We start from the raw sequence: 22,197 nt of genomic DNA on the forward strand, positions 1-22,197 counted from the left end.
CTGCCAAAGTAACAGGGTCATGCCATGAGAGGAAGAAAAAAAGATTTCTGTGTAAAGGAAAGGAGAGTGCATTTAAACGTTGAACGCGTCAAGCTCACTCTCACTCGCGCGGTTACGCCGTTGTACCGCGCGAAACGCTTTAGCGTTCACGTCCGCGAGATAGACACCGTGGTACAGGAATCTCTGCCGTTTCCTCTCTCACTCTCGAAATTGCTAAAGCGCCTAGGCATCATTTTAACCTGTTTACGAGCGCGCGGCGCTCCCTCACGTGAGTCTCCTTCTCCCTTTCTCCATTTCCTTCTCTTTCCGCGCGGGAACACGCGCACTGTATCCTTGTTGCTCCTATCCTGCTGTCAGCGAGAACGTGAAATATCGTCCTGCCCAACTAGCATCCAATAATTAGTTTACTCCTCATTACGGCTGGCCCGCGTTATTAGGAGGCCCCGTGATCGTGGGAGGGAGCGGCAGGGAGCGTAGGTCGGGAGGAGGGGGAAGAGAGATGCGAGAGGGTCGAGCTCTAATTAACTGGACGTTTAGGGGTTACTCGACTGGTCAAGTTACGGCCACGCCCGTTTGGTTAAGCAATTCCGTTTTTACCTGGCTGGCGCAGCTAGCTCGAATACATTGTGGGGCCAGCTACCATCCCTGTGTTTCGTGAACGCGCCGGCGAGTTGATCATCAGACATTTTCTCCTTTCTTCATTCATACATCTCTACAGAGAAGAGTCGGATGGAGAAAAAACTGTTGAACGGGCTAAACAATATAATGTCAGCGTAACAAAAACGGGACAGATTAAACTGAGACTAATTGTAGAATGATGCTTTCGTTTTTGTTTTGTTATGAAATATGAAATATGATTTTATAAACTGTTTTTATTGTCGCATAAATTAAAAAATAATTCCTTTGTATCACAAACGCTAAAGAAGTGTTGGCGATTTAGATTCTGCCATTATCGCGTGTAATATCTTTTTTTTTCTTCATCTTTTCTCTTCTCCTCTCCAATAGAAAAAGAAAAGTAGGAAGGCTAAATCATCCAAGAAATTCAACCAAAAAGAACAGATTACATAGGAGTGTACTGTGCGTGATAAGAGACAGAGATAGAAAAAGCAGAGAGAGAGAGAGAGAGAGAGAGAGAGAGAGAGAGAGAGAGAGAGCACAAGTCCAGCGAATCAGAAAGCAGAAATGAGGAGCGCGGCAAAGTTACAAGAAAAAAAGAGATAACTCAACGTGCTCGCGCACGGGACTATCTTTGATCTTTGATCTTCCTAACCGAGGGGATCCAAGGGGATGAACGGGAGGAAGGGACAATCTGTGCAGGCGGACGCAATAGTGGAAGTAATGAACAACTAAGAAGGGCGGAGGAGGAGGAGAAGAAGAAAGAAGAAGTTCTCGTACGATGCGCGGGAGCCATCTCTGTTAATCACCGCGTAATTACCGCTCCAATTATCAGATACAAAGATAGAAGCGTAGAGGAGAAGGAGGAGGAGGGAGTCAATGGTATCACGATCGTGCCCCGGGAATCTGTTAGCGGCGACGATCTACCGCCGACGGGGTCCGGTTTACATTCGGGCCCGTCATTCGTGGCGAACGGGCCACGGCTACGTCGATCTCGATCGCTCCGAGAGATTGGTAACTGCCAGGAGAAAGTGTCAATTACTCGGAGCACGAAATACATTGCAATATCCGTTCGGCAAATTAAACCGCGTCGCTCAAGATCTCCGTGGTATTTTCATTGATGATGTTCGATCAAGAGCACACGGTAGCTCCTTTGCCTCGGTACGTATTATGTTAGGAATAGATTCCGATCAGAATTATATTGTTTCCCCCAAAAATACAATAAAAGGAAACATCTGAATAATTCTGATCAAAATTTCCGATTAGTTTTTTAAATACACATCCTTAATTGATACTGAGAAAAAAAAAGTTAATTTGATTAAATTTTTCGACTCAATTTAATTTTTTCAGTTCAAATATTTATATATTTAACTTAAATACGTGAAATACTTGAACTTCAATTCAAGTATTTATATATTTGACTGGAATACATGAATAGTTAAATTTAAAAAATTTAATCAAGTTAAAAAATTTAGTCAAATCAACAGCTTTTTTCTCAGTGTATCAATTTATAATATAAAAGTTGAATGTTAAGAATTTCGTATCTTATGTTGATTAAGCTTCAGTTACATTCTCATTAATTAACAAGATTATTACAAATCTTAGAAAATAATAGTAAAAGACAACTTTGTATATATACAAATTTGAATGCATTGCACAAATACTGATATATTTTAATTTTTTGGCGTTAATTTAAAAATTAATCTCATTCGTTCACTTGCATATTGTTCCCAAATCCAAGGTATCATTGTCGAATCTAATCAAGCGCGAAAATAACACGCGAATTCTCGCTAAAGGATGAGGCAAATGCCGATCCGCGAATTGTCTGCCAGCCGCAATCCGCGCACAGCATCCGACGCGAATCTCCCTTTTTTTCCACGTCGCCGCCGACGCGTATCTCGCGCTTATGGTTGCACAGGGGCGGGACAATACTTGTCCAGCTGCCGGTAGGTTGAACAGGGCGTTACCCGGCATTCCTCGGTAAATTAACTTAGCGGGCGGCTGCAGCGCGCCGGCGAGCGCGGCGCGTCTCCCGCCAAATATTCATTTAAAAAGGTAAATGCAATTTTGCCGTTTTACGTGATTGAGATAATGCCCTCCGATTAATGGGCCCTCGCCTTTCCTGCCCCTGTCGGTGTCGACCTGATCTCCTCGCCCTCTTCTCTTCCCCCTCTCCTATTTCCATCCCTTCATTCTATCCTCTTCGAGCCCTTTCTCCCCTTCGCCGTTCCCTCCTTCTCCTCATCCGTACATCCTCCTACGGTAGCAAACGGGTCATTACCGAAATTCAAACCCGTCCCACGAAAGATCATCGTGGAATAAAACCAGCAGTTCAATTTTCTGCAGGTGTACCAATGCCGAGTACACGGTATCATGAAACTCTTTCAACTTTGCCCGTGCGTTTCATTGCGCAGCATACGCGAGAAATGGGCGTTTAACTTGATTTAAGTTAATCTTTAAAATAACTGTAAAAATATAAAGTAAACAATTTTTCTAGAAAACTAAATAATAATATAAGACAATTTCTTATACGTAAAGAACATTGTGTTTCTTTTGGGAAAACAAGCAATAGAAATAGAAGTGAAAGGGTATTTTTCTTAAAATCAATGTGATTTGATTTAAGCAGTGTGAAATTTCTGTGTAAATGTGCAGCGGGAAGATTCGAGCGCGAAGAAGAAGCGAATGGATAGTGATGTAGTGCTATCCTTCACGAACTTCTCAATCCCTATCAAAGGGGGATGATCACAAAGGCGCCTCGGCTGAACATTTCGCAGAGATCGTACATCATCGCGCAACACTTGTCCGCCTATCCGGTCGCTCCATTTGGGTTTAAATCAAATTTACTAATTAACACCATTTACCGGTATCTATAGCGAGCGACGCGCTGTCCAGAGAGCGTGACTCTCCAGGCTCTTTTTTGTTTTCTCTTCAACGTCGGTACGCGTTATTGATGATGCTCGTTAAAGAGCTCTCTCACGTGGCGGTGGGCACTTCTTCTTCGTCTCCGCCGTCTTTGGTGCGCCCTCCCGTCCCTTTTGACTCCCTATCCTCCCTCCCCCCCCTCTCCCTCTGCTGCCAACCGCCATTTCAGCCACGACTTCTGGACACCCTCGATCCATCCTCGCGGCAGCCGCGCTGAGTGCCGCGGGACATTAGTCATCGACAATCAAGATGAATTCACTCTTAAACAATGACGCTTAATTTCAAGAAGCCACCGGCGGACAATGCTCAAATTAGATTGGCTTCCCGATTCGAGGGCGTCGCGGATCACTCGTCATCCGTGATGAATGACTTCAAATCATTCAGAGCTCGAAATTATTTGGCCTTGAAAGCACGTCCAGTTCGGCTGCGCGATTACCGGTAATAAAAAATCGCCGACGGTGATCATTAATAAATTTTTATTTATACTAAAAGTAACGAGCGCTATACTATACTACAGTTTCATGCTGCCGATCATGAACCGTTACAATTTGTAAATTGATAAAGTTACAGAAGAACCAATTAGTTATTGCTTTTTAACTTAATAAATTAGTACGTAATATTACGTACGGTCGTATATACAAAATTATTAAGTAGCTCAATTCAAATTGAAGACACATAATTGTTTATCAGAACATTCTTAAACGGGAGATAATTGTTCAATTATCATCGTACATTCACAAATGGCTGGAACTCCCGAGGCGGACCCTTTAAAATTTGCCTCCATCCTGTTTTGCGGCAATGCGCGAATAATACGTACGTCCGATTCTCTCACGTTATTACCGCGGATTTTTCGTGAGGCCGGGCGCGTAGAGGAGCGTCGGTGAGTGTTTTACGGTGCGTCGCGCATTATCGTGCATGGGTAACGCGACACCGCAATTCCACTCGGCGGCACTGACGGCGGGGCAAACGCGCAAATTACCAGCGCAATTGCGGCTAACTTTGGGTTTACGCTAATAACGGCAACGCTACGCGGCGAATTGCAAACAAGGACGCGGTACAGGTACCTCGCGATGGGAGGTGCAACCTTTCCCACCGAGGGCGTAAACCGCAGGTGTGAACGACACCGCGGGCGGGGATGTTTCCCCGCGCGGGCGATTGTATAAAACTTGGATGACGGTGCGTTTGCATTTCGCGGATCCCAGTCCTGTTATCCGAGAGGAAGCCTGAACTTTGTCGAAGGGAGTTAATGACAATAAAGAGAGTAACCTCTTTCACATAAATACCTAATTCATTTACTTATTCTGCCTTCTTGCACGTAATGAGAAATTGATTTTTAAGCCGTACCGGTATTACCGAGGCTTCAACATATACTTTTCACATATAGAACCGGATGAATGTTATGAGCGACAATTCGATCTGACGTTGCGATTTCCGCCTACAATTTATCGTCCAATCCCCGCCTTCATTGAGTCTTATTGCGAATTTACATAAAATTATAAAGTCGCATTAATTATTCATGCGCCTGGAAATCCAATTTGGCTTGAAACCTGCGCATAAATTTTTCTCCTGCGGAATAATGCAACGCCAGCTAATATCACGATGACAAACATTCCGAGTGCAAGAGGTTAAGTATCTCCCGAACGGGAATGACTTTTAATGCTCGCTAGAGCAGCAAGTTGCGAAGGAGGTCGAATTTAAAGACGAAGCCGCTTCTCTTCCCGAACCAGAGGACTTATGGAACGACCGTGGGCGTTCGTTATTTGTCGAGAGAGGGAAAGAAGGAGAAAGAGAAACAGAGGGAGAGAGAAGGAAAAAGGAGAGAGAGGTAGAAAGAAAGAGAGAGAGAGAACTAAAGATCCATACGTTCATATGAAAGCTTTGTCGTATACGTATACACGTGCAACTCTAGTGGGATTACGTATCTACCAACACGGCCGAATGCAAATGGTGCGAGACGCCTCGGTAGAATTATATCATTACTTCTCCGGGGCCCGACCGTGGTCGCGCGGCCGTGCCCGCGCTTTTTTTTTAAATAAGGAAATAAATTAAGACGTAATGGGCTTAATAAGGTTCCGACCGGATGGCATTCCGCGACCGTGCCAGTAACTAATGGCGGCGTTTGCGCGTTTTATGCCATGTCCGGGGAGCAACGGATCCCAGACGGACCCCGCACGAGGTCCCAAAAAGTCCCCGGTCTCGAGGCTACCCTTTCTCGATTAATGCCTCGCTGCGATCTCGCGCGCGCGCGAACGAACGATGCAAATCGAATCCGAGCCTCTTTCCGACGAGAATTAATGCAGTCGTATACCAATCAGTCCCGAAGATCAAATTGAATTTTTTATTTGGAATGAAAGGAAATATTTTGATAATCAAACGCGCGCGAAGTATCACTAATTATTTTGCCGATTCAGCGTCTTAGTAAGTCTACAACTTGAATATTTGTGACTAATAAATATTGGAACCGCATGTTCCAACGGAAGTATACGATTGTTCCAGAATATAAAAAAATAATCATCGAATTGTTATGTTTAGCAAATATTTTTGAGTAAGATAATTAAAGTTTTGTCAAGAAAAAGTTTTATTTAATTTATTTATAGATCTTGATTTCAAAAAACATTTGCGAATTATTACATAAGATAAGTTTTTACTCACGTGAACTTTGCACACCATATTCAAAAGTCCAAAAAGCTTCTTTAGAGTTCTAGTATCTTTTCGAATAGTTCCAGAGTTCTCTGTAAGAATTTTTAAGAGTTCCATTGATTAAATATAAAAAATATTGAATTTAAAAATATGATTACGCTAAGCACACTAAATCGTAAAAATTAATTATTTCTTAGAAGTTTCAGTTTGTTTTACAATAGTTCTACAGATAATTTATACCAATAGTTCTATTGAATTAATTAAAATAAAAATAATTTAAAAATATAAGGTGCTAAACTTTCGTAGCATTTCAAGTTGCAAAAAAAAATTTCTGTTTTATTTTTCTATAGTTCTATAGTTTTAGTTTTCTACAATTTTCTATAGCAAAATGCGTTGAAATTGTTACAAACTATAAAACTTTTTGAGAACTATTATAGAAAAATAGAACAAAAATTATTTTTTTTAAACTTCAAGTGTCACGAAAGTTTAGCATCTTATACTTTTAAATTATTTTTATTTTAATTAATTCGGTAACTATTGATATAAACTATCAGGAACTGTATAACTATTGTAAAACAAGCTAGAATTCTTAAGAAATATTTAATTTTTACGATTCAATACGCTGTGTGAACTTAGCGCACTATATTTTTAAATTCAATTTTTTTACATTTAGTCAACGGAGCTCTTAAAAGTTCTTACAAAGAACTCTAGGACTATTCAAAATACTAGAAATTTAAAAAAACTTTTGGATTTTTAAATATAATGCGCCAAGTTCACAAAAGTTAATTTTGCATTAATTATACACAAAACTAATTGTTCGAACATACCCGTGTGCAAATTCTACCTAGGTTGTAATCAGGGTCAAGTTAGGTTTCCATACTTTTATTGAGGCCCAAGTTAGGACGCCTACCTTGGTCCAATATCGATTTGTCCCGCTTTTTAATCTAGAGCCTACATTGATTTTCAAACTTAGGCCAAGATAAAAAGGGAGGGGGAGCCAAGAAGACAGACGAAAGGAGGACAAAGGGGGAGGAGGGGAGGGGAGGGAGGGGGAGGGGAGGGAGGAGGAGGGAAGGGAAGGGAAGGGAAAGGAAGGGAGGGGAGGGGAAGGGGAAGGGGAAGGGGAAGGGGAAGGGGAAGGGGAAGGGGAGGGAAGGGGAAGGGGAAGGGGAAGGGGAAGGGGAGGGGAAGGGGAAGGGGAAGGGGAAGGGGAAGGGGAAGGGGGAAGGGGAAGGGGAAGGGGAAGGGGAAGGGGAAGGGGAAGGGGAAGGGGAAGGGGAAGGGGAAGGGGAAGGGAAGGGGAAGGGGAAGGGGAAGGGGAAGGGGAAGGGGAAGGGGAAGGGGAAGGGGAAGGGGAAGGGGAAGGGGAAGGGGAAGGGGAAGGGGAAGGGGAAGGGGAAGGGGAAGGGGAAGGGGAAGGGGAAGGGGAAGGGGAAGGGGAAGGGGAAGGGGAAGGGGAAGGGGAAGGGGAAGGGGAAGGGGAAGGGGAAGGGGAAGGGGAAGGGGAAGGGAAGGGGAAGGGGAAGGGGAAGGGGAAGGGGAAGGGGAAGGGGAAGGGGAAGGGGAAGGGGAAGGGGAAGGGGAAGGGGAAGGGGAAGGGGAAGGGAAGGGGAAGGGGAAGGGGAAGGGGAAGGGGAAGGGGAAGGGGAAGGGGAAGGGGAAGGGGAAGGGGAAGGGGAAGGGGAAGGGGAAGGGAAGGGGAAGGGGAAGGGGAAGGGGAAGGGGAAGGGGAAGGGGAAGGGGAAGGGGAAGGGGAAGGGGAAGGGAAGGGGAAGGGGAAGGGGAAGGGGAAGGGGAAGGGGAAGGGGAAGGGGAAGGGGAAGGGGAAGAAGGGAAGGGGAAGGGGGGAAGGGGAAGGGGAAGGGGAGGGGAAGGGAAGGGGAAGGGAAGGGAAGGGAAGGGGAAGGGGAGGGGAGGGAAGGGGAGGGGAGGGGAGGGGAGGGGAGGGATTTTAGGGAGGGGAGGGGAGGGGAGGGGATTTTAGGGATTTTATTTTAGGAATTTATTTAATTTAATTTATTTATTTTAATTTAATTTATTTTAATTTAATTTAATTTAATTTAATATAATTTTATTTATTTATTTAATTTAATTTAATTTAATTTAATTTAATTTAATTTAATTTTATTTATTTATTTATTTAATTTAATTTAATTTAATTTTAAAAATAATTTTATATTTATTTATAAAATTATTTTTCAAATAATTAAAAAATTGCCGTTGCTAGTTTTGAACCCGGGACCTTAGGATTACAAAACTTGTACTCTATCTACTGCGCCAATTGACTTATTGATATTGGGTACTTCTTATTGTCTATATATACTTATTAGTACATTAAAATTAAAATTAGACTTTTTCGAGAAAAAATTGTAAGAGGCACTTTTATTGCAGATTCTTATTCGGAAAAATCATACAAACATATTAAACAAAAATTCAACTTGGAAAAAGTTGTGTAAACAATGTTAATTAAAAATTAAAAAATTAAAAAATAATTAAATAATAAATAGCTTTGTGTCAAAAGTTATGAATGTTTTGAGCTAAAATTTTTAAGACTTTTAGAGAATAGTAACCGCTACTATTTAAGCCCTATTACAAGAATTTGCCATCACTTGTCCATTTGTTATTAACAATTTAAAAAAAGGTAAATTTTGGCAGTTTTTAATTTTTTTCTCCTTAAAAAATAGACCAATTGGAACGTTCGACGGCTCATTTAATAGATATTTTTAATACCTATAAGCTTATATTTTTTGTTTTTTGCTAACAATAATAAATTTTTTTTTATTGCCAAAAAACGAAAATTTTCACCTTCTTTCATTGTTTACACAATAATTCCCAACTTTTTCCGAGTTGAATTTTTGTTTAATATGTTTGTATGATTTTTCCGAATAAGAATCTGCAATAAAAGTGCCTCTTACAATTTTTTCTCGAAACAGTGGTTTCTGAGTCTAATTTCCCTGTACTATATATGTTATATAAACTGACACAATTATTTATAAAAGCAGTTAAATTTTGAAAAATATATTAAAATAAATAGCATTAATTTATTTACCTATTAATTTCATTGTTAAATTTATCTTTTTCCATAACCTTAATAATTTGATGGAAATTGCAATCTATTTAGCACTAATACTTTAAAGCGTTCAAATGGTTAATTAGATGGTTAATTATATTTAAGTTGGACTTATATATGTAAAATAAATTAGGCCAAAATTACAGGATATATTATTGCCCAATTTATTATATTTAATAAATAAATAAAAACAATTTTAAAATATATCAATTATTTATTATATTTTATGCATTATGTATTATACATATAATCGTATCGTTTAATTAATCGAAATAGATATTAATATTTGTAATACAGAAATTTTTACAAAATCTTATAAAAATATTTTACGAGTCTGATATTTGCAATTAATATTCTATTTAAAACTTTTGTTTTTCTTTACGATCAAATTAAAAGCCAAACATAGAAGACAACAAACTCAATAAAATAATAGATTTTATAAATAATTAGCTAATTATTTCAGTCTATCAGACATAGAAACGGTATGTTACTTTGAAATATTTAAGTCTAATACAATTAATATATTAAAATAATTAAAATATAAAAATTGAAAAAAAAAGCTATAACTAGGCAAACCTAAATATAACTGTTTTGGAGCAAACATCTAATTCAAACTAGGTCCGATACGGGCTGTAACCGGGCAAACCTAACTGTGAGTCTTGGGGAAAAAGTTGTAAATTTAAACCAGGCCCAATTCAGGCAAGCCCAAGTTCAAATATCCTAAATAGGCCCTGAATAGGTTTCAGTCCGAAAAGCCTATCTTTTGGATGCCTAAGTAACGCCCGTATAGGGCTAATATTAAATAGGGCATGCCTAGATGAATTTCCACACGGGCAGGAGTTGGAGGGTTTATTTCACATGTCACAAATTCATAACCAAATATTATAATTTTTAGGGAAAATTCGATTGTATGTGATTGTAGGTATAAAATCTTGTCAATGATACATTTCCATCAAAAGCAAGCTTATGTTCAAGTTGAAAAAAAATTACTAATACTAGTTATTAATAAAATCAGATCAAAAGATACATAGTATTAAAATAAAATTGCAACAAAACGTTAATTCTATTTTACTATTTTTATTTAAGACTGACAATATGTATAAAAGATAATAAAATTATGGCTAAGTAATATTAAATGCTTATAAAACAATATAACTTTGTATGTAATTACGAAATGAATGATCATTACAACACAAGATATTAAAAGTTTATTTTATACTACAAATTAAAAACATATTTTTGATGGAAATGCATTACTGGCAAGAATTTCTATTTTCAATTGCATTCTCCCTTAAAAATTATAATATTTAATAAATTTAATAGAATAAATAAATAAATTTCTACGTCCTGTGTCCGAACAGTTACCCGATAAAATCTTATTCATATAAATACATATAGTTATAATTGCACACGTTTAAAAGATAATTTTTGTATTGTTTTTTTTACAACAAATTTAAAGTGAATAAAAATTGCCCATATATGATCATATATTTTTTTTTTAATCGTAAACACGTACGATTAAATATAAATAATTTTTTTACTTCGACAAACTCAAAAACCAATGTGTGAAAATTATTCTTTTAATTATTTTTTATGTCTTCCGAGCATTATTATTTTTCTTCTATCAAACAGAAGTGTCATAAAAAAATGCGTTATTAAAATTATGATTACGTTAACATGCAATCTCGTACGATATTGACATTAGATTGACATTTAAAAAGATCACGTTTAAATTGTGAGATATATTCACGAAGGCGCGTATAATTACGTAAATTCTCCTTCGTACACACAATCACGAAGAAAGTTAGAGGTTAAGATTACGTGGCAATTTACGACGTGGCGATGATAGCCTCGGGGCGAGCTATGGCATGGGCGATCGGTGAAAAGCGATACGACGGTAACGATGATCCAATAATAATCTTTTTTTGCTTACTTACTGCTCGACGCTCGGGTCGTCCCAGATTGAATCCAGAATCCATGATTTACGAAAATGACGAGAGCCGCGAGACAAGTCGGGACGTCGGGAGAAAACGAATTCTCGTTAAGTACACGACGCAGCACGACACACACACCGGACATTACCTACCACGACACACCATCGTTCTCTTAAATCATCGCGACGCCGCGCAAAATTCATTTTTTTAATTATCACCTCACTGCCGCGATTTAGGTTAGGTTTCGCGCGTTTCACCCCCGAATTCCGGCAGCGCCGCGCGATTTACGACGTGCCGGCGATAAAATCGCGCCCGCCGATCGTATCCGTGCGATTTGTGATTTACGAAAATGATCGGGAACGAGAGACGGACTCTCGTTAAAGCTCGCAACGTACCCAACGCGCGCTCCCGTCTCTCGTAAATCACCGGTGATACGGAAGAAAAAAAAAGTGACGTGGTAATAGCGGCGGCGAGAGGCATTGGCGGATCGACCGATAATCGACCAATCAAAAAATAGTGTGTTCAAACGAACGTTAATTACAAGGGCAATGACATCCTTTGCGGCTGTACGTGGCCTTTTGCAATCTTTCGATTGGGAAACCGTTGCTAACAATGTTACATCTTGTCTTGTTACACCACGAACGTGCCACCCGTGCCGGCTGGGGCTCTGCAAAGTAGTGCGAAGGTTCTTTTTTTTTTAAATCAACCGGTGCTCCAGTGTCGCCACGTCGCGCCGCGAATCGGCGCGTACTTCACGCAGCTAGTAGTAAGTAGATGTGTCGTGATGTGTCGCGTCGAGTCGGAGTGGAGTGTGGAGTCGCGTCGTTTGCGCGCGGTTTTGCTTGTTACTCGCGTTCGCGCCATTCGCGGCCGGTGAAAAAAATCGGGCGGTTTAATCCGATGATCGATGCGGGAGCTTATCGAGCATCTTGTCATCGTTGTCAGCCCGGCGGTTAAACGATGTTCGACGGCGGTGTGCGAGGGCGCGATGGACGAGGCGGACGCGGGAAAGAAGAGAGATGGAGAGAAAGAGAGAGAGACGTTCGGAGGAAGGAAGATCGTGAGATAGCGGGCGGATCAGGTGAGATTGTTGCACACGCAGGTGGACAAATTATCCCCGTGATACGCGGTTCTCCCTCCCGTCGCTTATGTTCTCTCTCTCTTTCTCTCTCTCTCTCTCTCTCGCGCTCGCTCGCTCGCTCGCTCGTCCCTCCTCATCCCGAAGATCTCGGACCGAGCGACGACGCCGACGAGCGCGTTTATATAATGGCGCAGCGGTTTACCCCGCTGAAAAAGGAGGAACGATCACCCTTGCGAGGAGAGAGCAAGACAGTCCGCGGTAAGAGATAGCGCGAGCGATGTTGCATCGAGTGCAAACGAAAGGTACGGTGATGCAAGTCCGTGATGAGGAAGGAGAAAAGATGGCGGTGGTAGATGGCGGGAAAAGAGCGGGGGCGGGGAGGCGAAGGACGACGGTAAGGAAGGTAGAAGCGGCGTTCACGGGCCTCCGCGGCGGGGAAGTCGGGTACACCCGGGGATACGGGAGGCCGCGCGGCGGTGTAAATGCAATCAAGAGGGCCTCAATTAGACCGTCACGCCGTACATCCCTCATCTCAAAGTCTTCGGCTTCTCCTGGCGCTGCCTCCTCTCTGTCCCCTCCGTCTTCCCCCCTCCCCTACCCTCCTTTCTTCCGTACGCATCCCAGTATTCCCGGTTTGCGCCAATTTCGCGCGAAGCAAGGGAACATACATCGGGGCCTTATTACGAGATAAGCGCCGCGGAGCTCGGATAATTTTGGTTTGGGAGTGGAAAAGGTTCTTACGATAACGCGAGTAACGGTTTTTATCTACAAGTGTATCGCGCTTTCGCGTCTTACAGAACTTTGATTTTCGTCAGTCGGCGTTTTAGGTTATAGGTAAATCGAATTCGAATTTCTTCGTGGATAAACTTCGACGGCAATACTGCATGCATTTAAAGAGATAAAAATAAGAGCTGCTTACTTGCAATTTTTAAAGGAAAACATTGTTTCTTAAAATGACCTCTTTTTTTATGAGTAAAAAAAGTATATAACTATTAAAATATTTTAAAATTTGGTAATGCATATTATAAGTATTGCAAAAATCATCAAAACACAGTGTTAACAATCATTACGTAATTTAAAAACGATATTAAACGAAATAGCTGCAAATGTATATGAAACAAAAAAAAATGAAGTTTTTTTCTTGGAACATTTATATATTTTATTAGATAAATAGTTTTGCAATTTAAAAAATATTTTAAACGAAGTGGTAGACGTTTACAATTAAAATATTAATTTAATTTTATAATTACATGCGAAAAAAATATGTAAAATTTAAAAAATGCTCTTATGATAAGAGCATTTTAGTAGAATAAACACTTAAAATTTTAATAAGTTGATGTAATAGGTTTTAATATATTTTTGGTTTTTAAAATTAGCATGTGGTGTGAACTACTGTAACATTGCCATTTTGAAGATTTTTGCAACATAGAAATTTAAAAATATTTTAAGATTTTCAGTTAAAATTTATTTTAAAACCTTTACATTTTTTTCATAAAAAATTTAGAAATATGAGTTTTATTTCCTTCGCATTATGTTATACTTAAAAAAATTTTTTTTTCAGATTGTGTGCAGACATCTTTTTAGGACATAAAGGACTGCGATAAATTTAACCGCGGTGAGTCTTATTATTTTTCTAAGTATTGATAAGAATTTAATCAGTTATTACAAAAATAGGATATATATAATAAAATAATTTTTCAAAGAAGATAAGAGCTTTACTAAAAAATTTTGTTTTTCCAGATTGTGTGCAGACATCTTTTTAGGACATAAAGGACTGCGATAAATTTAACCGCGGTGAGTCTTATTATTTTTCTAAGATTGATAAGAATTTAATCAGTTATTACAGAAAAAAGATATATATAATAAAAGAATTTTTCGAAGGAGATAATAGTTTTACTAAAAAAATTTTTTTTCCAGATTGTGTGTGTGCAAACATCTTTTTAGGACAAAGGACTGTGATAAATTTAACTGCGGTGAGTCTTATTACTTTTCTAAGATATTGATAAGAATTTAATTATTACAGTTATTACAGAATCAGTTATTACAGAAAAAAGATATATATAATAAAAGAATTTTTCAAAGAAGATAATAAATAATTTACAATTATTTAAAAATTTTATGGAATTATTTTAAGAATTAGGAATAAATTTTGTTTTATTGTAAAATTATTATAAATAAAAAATATTCGTTAAGTTTAAATGTAATTATAGAAGAAGAAAATAATGAATTATTCCAAATAATTTGTGTAAAAGTCGACTTCTGTAATAACTGATTTGCCAATATTTCAAACGAGAGCAAAGCAATTTACAATGATAAGTGCTACTATTATTTTTGTATGCCTATTTTATAATCGATCTCTTTCTTGCTATATATTCATATAATAACAAATAATGCAAAATAACTTGGGATAGTTTGCAATTCTTTTCTGTATCGAGAAACTTCATTACGGTAAAAAGAAAATCGATTTATAAGACTGCAGCTCACTTTTATGGTGTCAAGACGAATATTATGGAATCAAATCTTTAGTTCGTTTTTTGCCTTATGGCGGTGTCTGGTATACCTTGTATTCGCCTCGGTTTAACAAATTTCGTAACGAGTTATTAAAACTTGGCGGCCCATCTCGAGAGGCGGCGTGGCAAGGTACATGAAATCGAATGCCGTTGAACGAAGGAAGCCGGTGCCGGGAAGTTTAAAGCGAGGGCCCCGAGAGAGATCAGACGACCGGTTAATCTGCATCCATCGCGATGATAGGCGAGCACCGAGGCTCGCAGGGGGGGGGGGAGGATAGCGGGGGCGCCTTTCACGTTAACCAAGTTAGTTATGAGGAACCCCGTAATTAGGGATTGTTAACCGGATAAAGTCTTGCGCGTGCTGCGCGCGAGGATACGAGAACGCAGGAAAGAGAGGAAAAGAGGAGAAGGGAAGCGAAAAAGACAAGGAGAAAAAGAGGAAAACTTAGATGAAGTGCCACTTTTTAAGCCCGCATTTATGAACGTTATATAAATTTTATATATATTAAAAAGTATATGTAAAATACTCGGAATAAAATTTCGTATCTTGAGACACATATTCGACAGCCACATTTTTATGAGAAATCAATTGAGGATATAGGCTTTACTGATTGTGAAAAGTGAATTATTTTTTAACACGAAATCTGACGCTAAACATTATTTTAATGTTGTGAAATACTCCGCGTAACAATATTACGGGATGAGATAATTATTGAATATCACGTTACGACTTTTTTTCGAATGACATACAATTAAAGCATCAAATAAAATAGGCTACTAGAAAATTATGAATATTTTATGTATATTTGATTCTTTTTATTCACAAATTTATCTTAATAAAATAAAATAAATATACGAGTCACTGATAAAATGCGTAACAACGGAATTACATGGTTGAAATAGAAATATATATACATATATAAATTATAATGGTATAAAATATATAATTAATATTTTGAATAATAATTATTGTCCGTACATAAAATAATGATATATAATTAATTCTGCAATTAATAAGTAAAATAAAAAGTAATTTACTCACCTCGATTGTGTTTTGCTGATATCCGATGCCACCCAGGCTATCTCTTTTCAATTTTTTTTGTTTTTTATATTTCTTCATGGCATTTACTTACGAAAACATAGTTAATTACGATCTTGCGCACTAATTATCAGAAATCGATTGCGCGATAAACTTGCACGGCATTTTCGATGTCAAGAATTACGATGGCTCATAATATTATAAAACAATAATTTATAATCGTCATTTCTTATCGTTTCGATATTCACACACTTGGAACAAATAAATCATGCGAATGTCTACTTTGATCAATAGTTACTGATTATATCACAAAATACAGGAATGTTAATCAATTGTGTGGGGACTTAGAATCATTCATAAGGAACGGTCGCGTTCCCTTTTTGCTGTTATACTTGTCGCGATTGCGATTGAGAAATAATGCTATATACATATGGAGAGCAGTTTGTTTCATTTGACTCGAATCGCAATGTACAAATGATAGCGCGTCGACTTGTATCAACACAGCACGCCATACTTACGACGCGACAACATCAAGATCGCGTGCTAATCGAGTTAACGAGGAATTCTAAACGTTTTATGCTTATTTTAAACCGTAATATCCTACCGAATATTTAGTTCCTTGCGTGTTTTCAAATTAATTACCAACAGATTACTGATACGCATATCATGGCTTTTTGTATTTAATCCACCAGTTACTTTACCATTTTAATTAAAAAAATGGACAAATTAGATTTTAATCCAACGAAAAATTAATAACACAAGGAAGAAATGTATTTATATGCAAATTGAAGCATTGCATAAGAGAAATAATGTTTTCATTTATAAATATTACAACAAAAATACTGTTGTATAATATTTATAATTCCTCGTTCTTCAGTCACTTCAGATTATTTTTTATACATAAATTATTCTAGACCTACTTTGATAAAGTAGATTGTTGAGACTATTGCCTTGATTATATATATGTCGTAAACCACACTAATTAAAATAATTAAAATTAATAATAATAAATTAATTTATTATTTACTTATTTACTACATGCTTACTATATACTTTATATGATTTATCATTATGTGAAAGTAAATTTTATTCTTCCAATATTATAGTAATAATTGCTATATAAATGATATTCGACTGTAATTGTTTTACTATTTAATTAAAGTTGCAAATATTAGACATTTTATCTCAGTGTGAAACAGAAATGTGCAATTCTCTTTTTTTTTCTATCTCTAAAGGAATGAAGGAAATGAAAAGGAACATAAGCGTGACTTATATGTATAGATACGGGTCCAGTGCCTTCATCACTTCGGTTATCATCGAAAGCGGCTTGAGAGCGATAAGCGGCCACGGTAAACGAAAGGATAATCGACGCAAATTACGGCTCAGAATAGATCGGTAATACGCGGACGAACGGCAGAATCGATCGGCGGAGGCGTGTCTCCTCTTCTTCCTGCGTGATCGGTCCTCGATCACTCGGGCCGCGTTGTCGATCCCGTCGCGCGAGATCGGCATGCAGATCACGCAGCTAACCCGATCCCAAATTCATCGTGTCGACCTGGCCATTAGCAAATTACTACGGTGTAAACAGTATCGACGATGCCCGCGGCGATCGCGTATATGCGCGTGCACATCGCGAAAAGACGAAAGAGGCTGCAGCGGACGGGGGTTCAGCCAGTTAGTTAGTAACCGGTGATTACAACGACGTTTTACACCGGCCCTAGCCATCTAATAACCATTCACAGCAAAATGAATTTAGCGATCGGTGGCTATGCTGTTTGTAACGCATGATTCGGTTTCTCTCAGTTTATCTCGAAGATGCATTTGAAATTATCTCTTATTCTTCATTATAACAAAATTGATAACCGTACATTGAGAAAAAAATGTATGATATTTGCGATTATAATTGCATAAATAATTATAGACATGAAAATGTCATTTCTATGGTAATTATTTCTATAATATTGGTAATAATAACCATATATTTATAGTAATGCTTATGATTATTTTATTGTATGATTTACTATATTAAAATTTTTTGGTTATGGCAATCATATCATAGGTCGCATAGACGGGATCGACATGATTATGAAAACTTTAATATAATTTAAACAAACTATTATATATATCATTGAATAACCATAAACATATGGTTAAATCCAAAAATGATTACGAATTTTAATGATATTATGGTTACTACAACTATTATTTTTCTCGGTGTAACTACGATCTTGTTTGATGTAATCTTAAATAAATTATTTAAATGTAAAGAAGTCTCTAAGAAAAATAAACTTTGAAAACTAAAATAGAATTTTATCAAATGAAATTATAAGATCCGTGAGAAGTAACATTTTTTACTATTATGTTTAACAAAAGATTTAAAGAAAAAAATCATTTTGCAAGATGCATAATAATCCGAGAATGAGCCTTTCATTCCGTACTTTGTTACTTGCCTCCGTCACAATTACGATAGAGCGATGTAGATACAGTTGAAATATGTAATTTGTAGCTCGATACTCATTTAAGATTATCGCAAAATATGTAATAATGTTCCGTACATACGTCGATGGATACGTACATAAACTAGCTATCCCCGACGTATCGCGATAAAAGCATAATTCCAAACATTAACGTCCGATTTCTAATACCATTTCTCAATCAGCCGCCGGTATAATATCACGATTTTCCGGCAAATTTATGATCGCGATCAATGAAATTCCGTAAGATCACCCAAGTGCCCGCTATTCGTTCAGTTTACTTTAACGGTTCTAGGAAATTGAAATGTGAAATTGATGGTATGTTATCGTTACGCGGCATATCATTAAAATCCGTCCACTATGCGCAAGTTTAGTTGCAATCGGGTTTAACGGCGATAGCCGGTCGCTGTCCGCGTTCCCGTTAACGGTAATTACCACGCAAGTCTATCTGAATTGAGCGTAATTAGGTTGAAAAGAGTTGGGATCTTTTAATTAAATAACAACGACGTATTTAAAATTATTTTTTCTTGAAAGAATATTTTTTTATGTATCGTTAACACCAGAACTAAAACCAAAGCTATGTCGAAGTGATTGGTATGTAATTTTTTTTAAATCAAATTCATAACGCCGTGTATTTTCTGAGATTCTTCTTGGTTTTTGTTGTAATATGCAAGTGATACTCAATTGATAAATTAATATTGATAATTTTCTTTATCCCTTTTTTTGAAAGATGCAAGTTAGTATATTTTAAATGATAGAAATAGTTATGCGTTAATCGTCGATAATTTAGCAATGAATAATTAAATAATGGAGTTAAAATCTTGCGAGAAAATAGAATCTGCGTGAGTTAAGTTTTATTATTTGTCGAGGTATATTATCTGCCGAGGAATCAATCCGTGTATTTTTATCTTCCAAGACCTAAAACGTTTTAAATTTGTTGCTGCATGTCAGGCCCGATCGGCGAGCCGATTTGTCGGCGGAACGTTCGATTTATCGGCCGATCGTTAGCGAGATCTTTCCGAGAGCACGCTCGCGCGTTGTTACACGTCGGGATACGTTACTAATTAGCTGACGCCCGTTAATGGCCCGGGACTCCATTAAACTGTAAAATATTTAAATAACTCGTCGGCCGGGCGTGTCTGACCGCGAATTACTCGCCGTAAGTCAATCCCGGGGAACTCCCCGAGTGCCGGTCTTTCGAGAGAGAAGGAACATTTAATGTATGTGCGAGTTAATGGGGTATTTTTCGGGAAGCTGACGAGCCCGTAAATTAATATCGCTATCCGACGCGCATCTCCTTACAACATGATGGCGATATTGAGAATTAAGCCCGTGTATTTTTGAGACACTTGAGAAACATAAATAATCTCTATATTTGATTGTAATATAATAAAATAATTGTTCTGAAAAGAAGAAATATTCTAATGCTATTTAATTCGTATTTTCTTCTATTATATTCGTTAATGATACAAAGCAATCAGAGATTGTTATTAAATTACATAAAAAGTTTATGTGATTTAATGACAATCTCTGATTGCTTTGTATCATTACATAAACTTATTAAACTTTAATCCTTGGTGATGAAAGGCTCGTTCAATAAAAAACATGTTCTTTTTTATCATAATTATTTATTCGTCGTAAAGAAAGGATAAGGAGGTAATATTAAGATTAAGTACAATGCACGTGGCTGGTTCAGTTTGAGAATTAGGAAAAGCAGATTTTCGAACTCGATTTCGATTCTGATCGTGATTATTAATAATTCTGTTAAAAGACGGGAGGACGCGATTTAATTTATTTTCTCGCATCTTTTTCTGCACTCGATACGTTGCCAGGTACGACAATTGTTACGTTGTTCGAATTATGAGACTATTTTGAGGATAATCAGATGGATTATCGTCGAGAAAATTTAGAGTGAGAACATACCAGCGAACTGTCGGGATACAGTTACGTATATGTGTCGTACATGCAAACGCGTTAGGTGACTGCAAGATCTTGTTAAAAATGATTATCATTACAGTTATTTACAGGCGACTTATGCACTAAGTATGCTTATGCAGTCATAAAACCTATAGCAATAGTGTAGAATATCTCGATTGTAAATAAAGTATATAGATTTATATAATATATATATATATAAATAGTATCTCTCTTCTTTCTTTTTTTTTCATTGTCTAAACATATATATATAACGTGTAAAAGTAAATAAAACTACACGGTCTCTTAAACTTCACGCGGTCATCGATCAACGCGATGTGAGATCTTATTGCGATCGCGACAGGAAGGGGCGGAGATACGTCGGGACAGATATTCCATGTGTGTTTCATGGAGCTTGCCTTTTTTATATTTTACAATAGTTAATAGTCTAGTAAAATTCCGTCGCGATACCGTGAGTAATCGAGTCAAGTGGACGGACACTTTTCGATATTCTTTAGCAAAGATCACTTTGGAATCGCGAATATTCACTATTGTCTTTCTCTAGCAAAAAGAGATAGGTTTACGTAGCCTTTATTAATCCTAGCAGAGAGATTTAAAAAACCAGTTAATAAAAATAATTATATATTGCGGGACGCGTTCTATATATAATACAAAATTTATTTAGAAAATTTAAATATTTATATTTATGTTTATAAAAGAGGATGCCTAGCCTTCAAATGAACGAATGAAACCTATAACCAAAAGATAAGATACTTCTCGAATATTCCCAATTTGCTGCTGACCAAATGTCTATAGAACCTCAAAGTTACACTATATAAATAATTATTTTTTTATATCCTGAAAAATCAGATTACAGTTATGTATGCGTAGCATCCGATTGTCCTCCATCTATTTTTGAATTGATTATAGTATCTTAACGAAACAAACTAAAGTGATTTTAGTAACGGCACTTGCGTTTCGACTTCATCACCTTACTTTTCCCTTAAAATTCCCGAATGACATGTTTTGTCTGAAACATTTTCCACGAAAATGTGTTATTTATAAATTATTCAAGGTGGGCATTAAAATGGAACAACCCGAATATCTTCTTTCGGATACTATGTAGATAGAGGAAAGTAAACATATATTCTTGTCTATTTTGAGCATCCTCTTTTTTAAACATTATAAACGAGGCAAAGAGTATTTAGATATTCATAGATTAATTTTTTTAAAGAAAAGATTTTTTTTAAATAAATTTTATAAAAACTTTTATCTTTCATATATTTAAATTTAATATTAAAGAAACAAATTTATATAAAATCCACGATTTAATTTTTTAACATTAAACAGATGTCACATAAATTGTATTCATATATTTTTATTTCTTTAACATGTGTTACATTTATTTACAGTATACATATAATGAAATAAAATATGATTTTAACGGAGTTTACCATCTTACTGGTCAGGACTTAATCCTGCTAGGATTAATATCTGTTTCATATATTTATATATATTTAACGGTCAGCATTGCGTCAGGCTAATATCTTACACATTCTACAATAAATTGATCGAGTAGCTTTTATATAAAAATTTCTTTCCGCGCCAAAATGCTAATACGCCTTGATAAATTCATCGTATAATGTGTACGATACTGGTCTTAATAGAAGCTGACGTGATTACCGACTATGCGAACTAATTAAGAAACCTATCTCTCAATGCACGCGAAACAGATTTAAACGATGTACCACGCGATATACTTGCGCGAGCAAGTCCCTCGATTTGCACAGTTCTATTAATTCCCTCGCATACGGAATACTGTAAACTATATACACAGTGCGATGTACATGAGTAACGGTAATTTCACTCTTCCTTGCTTTCGTTCACGCTGTTCCGCGTTCCTTTTCATGTTATGGAACGATGTCATGGATAATAACAAATTTTATATACATACACATATAAAAAGAGATTGAAAAAATTGCATCGCAATAAATTTTT

The 22,197-nt window shown here is 37.2% G+C and overlaps 1 long non-coding RNA gene across 1 annotated transcript; it reads left to right on the plus strand.

Annotated features, from left to right (window-relative positions):
• The first annotated feature begins 13,827 nt into the window (after nucleotides 1–13,827).
• LOC118644736 lies at nucleotides 13,828–14,238 on the plus strand. The gene is made up of 3 exons (XR_004962509.1): nucleotides 13,828–13,877; nucleotides 14,003–14,056; nucleotides 14,180–14,238. It is a non-coding gene; the product is annotated as an uncharacterized LOC118644736 (long non-coding RNA).
• The last annotated feature ends 7,959 nt before the right edge of the window (nucleotides 14,239–22,197 follow it).

The sequence above is a fragment of the Monomorium pharaonis genome, chromosome 3, assembly GCF_013373865.1.
Source record: "Monomorium pharaonis isolate MP-MQ-018 chromosome 3, ASM1337386v2, whole genome shotgun sequence".
In the NCBI taxonomy this organism is placed as follows: Eukaryota; Metazoa; Arthropoda; class Insecta; order Hymenoptera; family Formicidae; genus Monomorium; species Monomorium pharaonis.